Source organism: Peromyscus californicus, unplaced genomic scaffold (assembly GCF_007827085.1).
Source record: "Peromyscus californicus insignis strain IS unplaced genomic scaffold, ASM782708v3 Scaffold_4__1_contigs__length_199733344, whole genome shotgun sequence".
Lineage (NCBI taxonomy): Eukaryota > Metazoa > Chordata > Mammalia > Rodentia > Cricetidae > Peromyscus > Peromyscus californicus.
The window spans coordinates 196,781,081-196,789,022 of NW_026294562.1; the positions used below are offsets into that span (position 1 = coordinate 196,781,081).

The following is a 7,942-nucleotide window of genomic DNA, read 5'->3' on the forward strand; positions in this document are numbered from 1 at the left end:
CAAATTTTAATTGGCCTAATGAGTGTGGTGGCCAATAACTGTGTTGTGTGAATCACTTTAGTGTCTTATAAGAAACTCCATAAAGACCTACACCCTTAAAAGAATCTATATCAGGTAAATAGAATTCTTTCCCTGACATTTTTCTCATTTACTTTCCTTTTTTGACTAAAGTGATGGTGATCCTCACTGGAGAGTAGATAGGAAATGACTAAATAATGGGACATACAGCAAAACACAGAGGCAAGGAACACAGTGAGACATAAACAGCTACATGATAGTAATTGACTTGCTGAAACTAAGTATTTCCTGATAACTCACAGAAGACACAGCATGTCCCTGATTGTCAGGGACCAAACATGAACCATGGAAAAGTACTAGCTAGGCCAGAGAAAAAGCCACAGGCCCTAAACCAGATGCCCCCAAAGATAAAGAACAGGTCAGGTAGGTCAGGAAGCATAGCAACAGAACAATGGGCCCTGACCAGTGACCTTATCACCTAGCAGCCTCACGACTTGCATGTAGTCCTTTATCTGCACGCCCCTTTCACCTGCACATACGGCACATATTGCACCCCTTTCCTCCTTCCTGCTCCCTCCCATGCTATATAAGCCTTGCTGAGGAGAATAAAATTTGCAGCTTGATCAGAACACTGTCTTGCTGTCTTCTCTCATGTCTCCCCATCCCTTTCATTCTCTCCTGCAGGTGGGTTCCCCCGTTGACACCCTGCTGGCCATGGCAACTGGTGCCCAACATGGTGGCTCAACCCTCGCCTCGTTGGGAGTTGAACGTCTTTCTCCAGGACAGTCCAGATGTCTGGTGGAGATATTTTTGCTGATCATCAGTTGAGAATGCCAGACTGGACGCCCTTCCTTGACGATCCGGAGGAGAGCGGGAAGGACGAGGTTAGTCTAAACTTAGGCTTAACCATGGGACAGGGAAGTTCTTCCCATGATCTTTTCATTAAGGGCTTTAAAGAGGCCCTTAAGACACGAGGGATAAGGGTTCATAAAGAAGACCTCAACCAATTTTATAGTCACTTAGTGGACTGTTGTACCTGGTTTCCCCAAGAAGGGACGATTGATGAAAAATGCTGGGAAAGGGTAGGCGACTGCCTTACTCACTACTACCACGTCTTTGGCCCAGACAAAGTCCCTGTTGTAACCTTTTCCTATTGGAACCTTGTTAATGATATCCTCAGGATCCAAAGGACATCCCCGTCCCACTGCCCCCTTTTGTGCCCCAGTTGTTGAGGCCACTGTGGGTTCACTGCCGGCCCTCCCGAAGCTGACCACCAATGATTGAGCTTATTTTGCCTTTAAACTCCCTCGGGTTAATTTTCAGGGCCCTATGCTACACTTTCATTGGTGCATCTTACCCCAGGGAATGGCAAATAGCCTGACTCTCTGCCAAAAGTTCATGTCTCAGGCAGTCGATCCAATACACCAAAAATGGTCCTCTACTTACATCTTACATTAAATGGATGACCTTCTTTTGGCTGCCTCTAGCTACCCCATCCTAGAAGCAACCTTCCAAGATCAGTCACAGGCCCTTTGTGCTGCTGGCTTACAGCTTGCCCCGATAAGATCCCCTGATAAACTCCGTGCCCTTTAGTTACCTGGGCCTTGAATTGCATTCCAATAGAATCTTGGTGCCAGGCATCCAGTTGCACACAGATAACCTTACCACCCTTAATGATTTTCAAAAACTTCTCAGGGACATTCAATGGCTTCGACCATACTTAAAACTCCCTACCACTGATCTTCTACCCCTCTATGACATTCTTCGGGGCCCTAGTGAACTCACTTCCCCCGTCAATTGACCATAAGGTCCTGTCACTAATCACTAGAGCCATTTCCTCCCAAGCCTCTTTTCAGATTGATTATTCCCTCCCGCTGGTTTTTGTTGTCTTATCTACTCCCAACTTATCCCTAGGCTAACCTATTATTCCTCAGATCAATTCTCAGGAAGACGGGAAAGAAGACTCTGGCAGAGATGGCTGCCCTCTAGGCCCCCATAGATCAAAAAGGGAACCCGTGACTGCGGTTACTGTGGCTGTTTTCCTAGGGGTTCGGGGCTGCACGGACCAGTACAAGCATACCTTCCCTGGTTTTATCTAACCAACATTATTCAGAGCTTAGAATTTCCATAGATGGAGATATAGCACAGCTTGAGCGAGTCATTTCCACCCTTGAATCCTCCCTCACCTCCCTTTCAGAGGTAGTCCCCCAAAACCACCAAGGGTCAAACTCCTCTTTTTACGGCAAGGAGGTTTGTGTGCCGCTTTTATACTGATCACACAGGAGTAGCAAGGGATAGCATGGTCAAGGTCCACGAAAGCTTAGAGAAGCACAAAAAAGAAAGAGATCAAGAGCTAGGCTGGTTCCAAAATTGGTTCTCTGCATCTTCCTGGTTAACCACACTCCTGCCGTCCCTTCTGGGACCCTTGGTTGGCCTCATTCTTTTCTTGACATTCGGCCCTTGGGCCTTGTCTCGACTAACTCAATTTGTATGCGGTCAGCTGGCCGAACTTTCAGCAAAACAAATTCAGGTTCATTACTATCGCCTCAATCTCCATGATCATGGTCTCAATGAACCAGATAAAGACTCCATATCAGCACAGGCCCCTCTGTTCATGAGAGGATGCACCTGTGCCTGAGAGCTGGAGCCCACTGCATAGGGGATTGAGGGTGCAACCGGGACTGCAGAAGGCAGGGAATGCTCCACCATCCTGGGTGCCTTGGATGACATGCTCTATTGCACAGTGCTTATGCAGACCTTATACTCTTTTCTCCTGGATTCAAACCTGCCCCCTGTAAAAAACTGCATTGTTCCAGCTTCCTTTGAGACATGTGGGGATGCCTACATGGACTGACCATTAACAATGGAACTTATCAGGGATAGAGCCTCTGTCACCCCTCCCCCATCACGGCAAAAACATTTGGATCTCCTTTCTTTGTTTTGCTGTACATATAGAAGCGGGAGATGTAAGGGACCAAACATGAGCCATGGAAAAGTACTAGCTAAGCCAGAGAAAAAAGCACAGGCCCTAAACCAGATGCCCCAAAGATAAAGAACAGGTCAGGTAGGTCAGGTAGCATAGCAACAGAACAATGGGCCCTGACCAGTGATCTTATCACCTAGCAGCCTCACAACTTGCATGTATTCCTTCATCTGCACGTCCCCCCCTTCATCTGCATGTACAGCACATAGTGCACCCCTTCCCTCCTTCCTGCCCCCTCCCACGCTATTTAAGCCTTGCTGAGGAGAATAAAATTTGCAGCTTGATCAGAACACTGTCTTGCTGTCTTCTCTCATGTCTCCCCATCCCTTTCATTCTCTCCCGCAGTTGGGTTGCCCCCTTTGACATCCCTGGGGCACCTGATATTCCTGTACAGACCAGAGCCTCACAGTCTCTGCAGTATCCTCTTAAAGGACTCTGGCCAGAACTTTTATTTGATTTTTGAAGAATATACCCAAAAGACAGCCTAGACAAGTTCTTGGCTCCACACAGCTGCATGCTCTCTTCCCCCACAGGTGAGTTGATAATTGTAGTGAAAGACCCTAACCCTTCAGGCTTACACCCCCCAAGCCCCAGGAAAATGACGAAATAAAAATCTAGTTCCAAGGGCAAGCTGACTCAACCATTACTCAAACACCCCTGCCACAATGTAACAATGTAAAGAGATTTTTATTAAGAGATGTGCTCAACTGTGACTGGGATAATTGCAAGTGTTCCAGGAAAGACCACTGTAACCTTTATGTAACTCTCACTCCCACCCTGATACCCCCCTTGAGGTTTTGAGAAGAATGTGCATGTGGATGTGACTGTACCCACCCTGTGATCAGGCCATGATCTTGCGAAATTAGCCTCTAGACATAAATCAATCAAAATGAAATTGAATGGAAATTGTAATCTTGTGGCTTTTGTGGGTTTTTCCTTTTAAAGTACCTATGTGGCTGCAGTAGGAGGTGACTGTTACTCTCAGGACAAGAGTGTCCCGACTATACAGCTGCATCAATAAACCTCTTGCTGTTTGCATCAACTGAACCGGAGTCTGGATTCTTCACCCTCCTCTGTTATGCTAACTCAGACTCTTTATAACTGAAAGATTAAATCATTTTAGGAAGTTGGGAGATCACCTTACACCACAATTTTCTTTACTACATGAGTCCTGTCACTGTAGAACATACAAAAATTGCAGAATTCAGCAATGCAGAGTGTTTAGAACCCAGATCTTTCTGCTGGCTTAACCTATTCCATAAGAGTGAGGTGGGAATGGGGGGTGGATTGGGGGGAAGAGGAGAGGGGTGGGAGGGGGAGAACAAGGGAATCCGTGGCTGATATGTAGAACCGAATTGTATTGTAAATAAAATAAAAAAGAGTGTCTCTCATTGCTTGATAGTTCCTATCTCCACACATGTTCAAGCCACAGTCTCCTTTTGATAGAGTCATTTACCCACACTCTTGACACAGAATTTTCCTTACAAACTCTACTCACACACTGCAATATGAAGAACACAGCACTAGATCTTTTCTGGGTTATGGATCCCACTTCCTAACCTCCCTCTACCAAAGCCAGTTTCTCTAGGCTTGGTAAAGTCACTTTTCTACTCTGTTCACAGACTGAAGAGTGCAGGAGTTATCAAGTCTGCTGCCACTAAGGCAGCTCTGTGTGAAAGGTACATGCTTTAAAACACACATAAACATCTTCAAATCTTACCAACGTTACAAATAATAATTTATTTTTTATTGAGAAATTTTTTATTCATTTTATGTACCAATCGCAGATCACCCTCTCTCTTCCCTCCTCCTGCTCCCCCACCAGCCTTCCCGTTATTTCTAGTGGAGCATTTTTAGATTGAGAATGGGCACTTTTGTTGGAACAGACATTCAGCTCATGCCTCATCTTCACCTGCATGATCCATGGGTTCAGAAGTCAGGAAATGACAGGATAACTGGCAGGAATCTGGTTCTAGGAGTGATCTTCTTATCATGGACTACTTTTGGGCTTCTGAACAATTCTTCTGTCTTCTATAATTCCTTACTGCTTTACTTGACAAGGTACAAACTGAACTCCACAGACTGGATTCTGAACTGTTTGGTTGTAGTCAATTTCTTAACTCTGCTGTGTAAAGGAGTGCCCCAGACCATGGCAGTTTTTGAGTTGGATGTTTCTATAACTGAATTTGGATGCAAGCTTCTTTTCTACCTCCACAAATCGAGCAGGGGTACATGTATTTGTTGCTGCAGCTTCATGAATTTCTTCCAGGCTATCAACATCAGCAACAGTGATTCCAGGTGAGCAGAATCTAAAGACAAATCATTTAAGCCCATTGGCTTCTTCCTATGCTTTTGTTGCCTTCTGAACATCCTCATGAGTACTTATAATCTCCTCTACATGACTGGAAAATTGGGAGACAGAAGCCTGACAAGTATACAAGACTTTGGCTACTGCTCTGTTTCTCTTGACAAAATCTGATCAAATTTTGCATGCTGTATTTGTCTCTCCCTGATGCTGTATGTGTGGGCCTTATGGCCTGGGCCAGCATATCAAGTGTTCTCACCTTGTACAGGCATAAGCAGAGGTTGCTACACATTCCTAGGACCAAAACTTCCCCTACATATTCTACTGAGTCCAGGTCTATCAAAACCATCCTTCTTCAGGTTAGTATTTCTATTTTCTTTTATATAATCACCTGCCTCTTTCAATTGCTCCTGGTCTTCTTGCATAATCCTAGCCAGTTCCTAGTAAATACATCCATAGTCATTTCTGGGTGTTTCCCAGCTGTGAGTCCCTTTCTGCTCATGACCCTCTATTCTCTAGCATCCAGCCACTGTGTTCCCTGGAGGAGAAATTCATAAGACTCTGGTATGATTAAAAACATGAACTGAAAGTCTCTGCATGTTTCTTAATTAATCCTTCATACCTCAGAATGTTATGCACATTGTGGGCAGTCATCATATAAGAACTTTGGTGTGCATGTATAAACCTTTGTGTTGTAATGGTTGTATGTGCTTTAATGCACCTGTGTTTAAGCAAGTGCATAAAAACTCTCTCTCAGATTGTGTTTACCCTATTGTTGTTGTTTTCATGCAACGTATTTGTGAAGTTGTTGGTGATATATGCTGTGGGAGCCCATTTTTAGGTTTCCTATTGGCTTTACCCAGCAGGTCTGCATAGAGAGGATAATTAGACCACAGGCCTGAGTACAGGTTTCTGAGATGGTCTGCAGTGGCTGCACTGGGGGGAGGTCTTTTGCTCCACCCCTTGGCGTTTCTATAAATACCCTAGGGCAGAGACAGTCAGGGACAGATGGAATAGGTTCCAGACCCTCTCGAGGTTATCCTGTATATTCTATCTGTTTATCTCCACACTCTAAATCCTTCTATCTAATATTTCCTGCTGCTCCCATTCAAGAACACTCTGGGGAAATGTGGTGGTGTTGGTTGGCCCCCACAATATGTGATCTACAAAAGCTAATTAATAAATATAAATATAATTTTTAGATTCCTTAAATAAAAGTTACTGTTACCATGATAAACTGACTAACAAAACCAACTATATCCATGTTTCCGTGATATATTTGGTGATTATCTTGTTAAATCTAATTTACTTCTTGCTCTATTTCTATTCTTATGTCAGTATCTGCATTTCTTGAAAGCCATATAGAATTGAATGTTATCAAACAGCACTTGATAGGAGCAATTGCAAAGGTTCATGTATTTTAATGCCATGGAAACAGATTAAAAAATATATAATAGGATTTTTTGATACTTCCTTAAATTACTTACACTTATTTTTTTCATTATTTCTATGCCTTTAGTACTTCCACCTTCTGTGATTCCAAACTCTTATTCTGAAAGTCAAATTGTATACTGCACTCTCTGCCAAACTTACTCTTAGGAAACATTGCATAATTATTTCTCATTTCTAATAGCTTGGACTTAAGCACCAATATGAATCTTGAAAAATGCTTTTATCAACAATTCAGGCATTCATTGCAATGAATTTTGCATATTAAACACATGTCTGCATGGAGATTCTACCTGGAAGAAGAATATCGTCCATCTTAAACATGCCTCTGATGCCTCTCTTATACTACCCAGTGATTCATCATGTTATTAATTACATCCAGTCCCAACATTCTGAGTGTAATACAAGTTACATATCTCTTCCATTGAAGATTCAACACTGAATTTTTAGTATTACTGGCTTTCAAAGAGCTTATCTGTGAGCACAAGGACCTTGTGCCCTCTATAGTATAATGACTTAGAATTTTGGCCTCTGTCTTAAGAGCAAATATTTCAGTAGAAGATATTCTTGGTGAAATTGTGTATGAAACAAGGTGGCCTGGAAGGTGGTTCAGTGGGTCAAGTACCTACCACACAAACAAAATGCCCTTTCCATGGTTCAACAGTATCATAAAGTCCATATGACTACTCCACAATGACTCAAACCCTCTCTTTATAGAACTCCCTGTGACAGACTTCACAGAAGTAGAGAAAATTAGTCTTAAAGTAGTCCTAAAATGCATAAGGCACTTCCCCAGGCCTGCAGACATCAAGTCAGTCTTGAGTGGAAAAAGCAGTAGCAACTTAGAATATTATCTCAAACCAAAGTATACTATTTTTAGTCGCATAGAAAGATTAGTTACCAAAAATAAGACTTGAAAGTGCAATAAGGACAGATTAAAAAATGAATGACACATTGTAGAAGTTTACAAAGCAAAGGCCAAATTGTTTGTAGCCATCTGATTCTTGATAAAGAAGCTAAACATTGTTTTTCAGAAAAGATAGCCTTTACAATAATAGAAGAAGCTCTAAAAGTCAGCATCCACCTGCACTGTGCTTAACTATGTCTTCACCAATTACCTTGTAAATAACTCAACTTAAGATCTCTAATGTAGAGAAAGAAATGGACATTCAAACACCAAAGGTGTT

The 7,942-nt window shown here is 42.8% G+C and overlaps 1 pseudogene; it reads left to right on the forward strand.

Moving 5' to 3' along the window:
- The first annotated feature begins 4,865 nt into the window (after positions 1-4,865).
- Positions 4,866-5,863, forward strand: LOC128124324 (vomeronasal type-1 receptor 4-like; annotated as a pseudogene).
- The last annotated feature ends 2,079 nt before the right edge of the window (positions 5,864-7,942 follow it).